General features: G+C 51.4%; 1 pseudogene; it reads right to left on the bottom strand.

Moving 5' to 3' along the window:
• Positions 1 to 256: 256 nt before the first annotated feature.
• On the bottom strand, positions 257 to 1,929 carry LOC119622979 (UL16-binding protein 6-like; annotated as a pseudogene).
• Positions 1,930 to 2,338: the final 409 nt, after the last annotated feature.

Consider the following 2,338-nt stretch of genomic DNA (forward strand, 5'->3'; position numbering starts at 1 on the left):
AGGGGCAGGTTTTTCCCTGCGCACCCAGCCCTGGCCCTGAAGCCTGTACCAACCATTTCCTTGATGTACCACATCAGAGAGCTTCCCACATCACCTTGAAGTGGCACCCATAACTCTGAATGTGATTGTCCATGGCCTGTGCCATCCATTCCTAGTGAGCTCAATGGTAAGCATGAAGCTCCAGCAGCAGCTCACTCGCCCCCATGTGCCACCATATCCCTGGTCTCTGAGTCCACTCTGCTCCAGACAGAGCCATCAGCTGGCTCAGGATCTGGAGTGTGATGGAGGTGGGATGGCAGGGGCATCAGCCCAGGGCCCGGCCAGGAATCCCATGTGTCCAAGGGGTTTGGGCTGTTTCTAAACCTCGTCCTGGACACTCTCTTCTCTTCACTTTCCACATTACTTGCTGGTACCTGAACTGGTTTCTATGGAATGAAGCCCTGAACTTCTGCCATAGGAACTGAGTGTGCCCAGGAACTCAAAATCCCCTCCTCTTGGGATTACCCCAGATCGCTTTCTTCTGAGCCTCCTCCAGGTATACCCACTTGAGATCCCCATTTCTCTTTCTTCTGTTACCTCCTGCACTTGGCTCCAGGGTTCTGTCCATGCCCATCAAGAAGTCCCCAAGCCATCTTGTGCAGTCTCCCATTGAGATGTAACGGAAGGACATGGTCACATCCTTGTCATTCTCTCACTTTTCTTTCATCTTTCTGGCTCCAGGATGAACCGTTGTCCACATTCTGTTCTCTGAGTCAAAGAGGAGGAAGACCTGTCTATCGAAACTGAACTGTCAAGATCCACTGCTGCGTCCTTTGGCTTTTTGCTCACAAGACATCCTGGCCTGCAGGGTGAGGGGTTCTGCCCCCATCAGAGAGAGATCAGCTCTGGTCTTGACAAATTTTGTACCCCCATCCTGTTCCCCTTACAATTTCCCGGCCTTACTCTCTCTGCCACATCTTAGCCTTGCCTCTAGACCTCTTGAGGGATAAGATGACCTTCCTATTTGTAATTTTTTTTTTTTTTTTGAGACAAAGTCTTACTCTGTTGCCCAGGCTGGAATGCAGTGGTACAACCTCAGCTCACTGCAGCCTCTGCCTCCTGGGTTCAAGCGATCCTCCTGCCTCAGCTTCCCAAGTAGCTAGGATTACAGGTGTGCGCCGCCACACCTGGCTAATTTTTGCATTTTTAGTAGAGACAGGGTTTCACCATGTTGATTAGTCTTGTCTCAAATTCCTGACCTTGTGATCGGCCCACCTCAACCTCCCAAAGTGCTGAGATTACAGGCATGAGCCACGGTGCCCAGCCCCCATTTGTATTTTTACGTGAAAACTATAAATGCCTCTAACCTACCTCTGTACCTGCTCCCTCCTGTCCTGGGCCATCTGAAACTTACCCTTGGGTATGTAATTCCCCAGCTGAATGTCAAGCAGTTGCTCTGTGAGCATGTCCACCACCTCTCTCAGTACTGGGTTCTGTGCTTTCCAGGCCTTTGTGACATTTAGTTTCTTCCCCAGGGGACTGACGGGTGTGACTGTCTTGTTGCCACAGTCATAGTGAAGAAAAGTCTTTTTACCCACCTGGCCTTGAACCGCACACCACTGTGGTCCAGGTCTAAATTTAGGGATGATGGTGATATCATAGCAAAGAGAGTGAGGGTCTGTGGAGAAAGGCAGGTGAGGGGTGGGTGGGGAGAGAAAGACCCCTAGTTAGCCCTCCTCCACACCGTGACAATAAGAGGACACCTCTGGAGGGCTGGGATGGCCCAGGAAGGAGTGTTCCTCCAGAACTGTGGTGTCCACAAGTTTAAGGCAAGTGCTCACCCTTTGCATGAGGACAAGTAGGAGGAGGAGGAGGAAGAGGAGGAGGAGGTCTCTGCCTGCTGAGAAACCACATGCCCCCAGACATGTCCCACTGCCCCTCTGTCCACATCGGTCAACACATGAGAGGTGCCAGGCCTGCTAGGGGAGGAAGGGCCTGGATGGCAGAGGGATCTTCAGCATTAGCCCACGTAGACTGTGGGACATGGGAGAGGGTGTGGGTCCACCCCTGAAGGTGCTGGTGCATGGTAGGATGGAGTGAGGATGGAACCCCGCTGGATAAAGAAGAATTAATTATCATGGTCACAGGACTTAACATGTTGGCAAAGCCCCTGGTGATGGTGCTTATCCATTATGAGGATGCCTTCCTGAAACCTTGGGCAAAGGGATGGTCCACACAGCAAGAGATTGAAAATCTGAATATCTAAGGCCAGTAGTAGAGGGAGGGAACACAGATTCAGAGAAGTGCCCATGTCAGAGGGATCTGTGTGTGAAAATTCAGAACAATTTCCATCCACTGC

This window comes from Chlorocebus sabaeus, chromosome 13 (genome assembly GCF_047675955.1).
Source record: "Chlorocebus sabaeus isolate Y175 chromosome 13, mChlSab1.0.hap1, whole genome shotgun sequence".
NCBI classification, from domain to species: domain Eukaryota; kingdom Metazoa; phylum Chordata; class Mammalia; order Primates; family Cercopithecidae; genus Chlorocebus; species Chlorocebus sabaeus.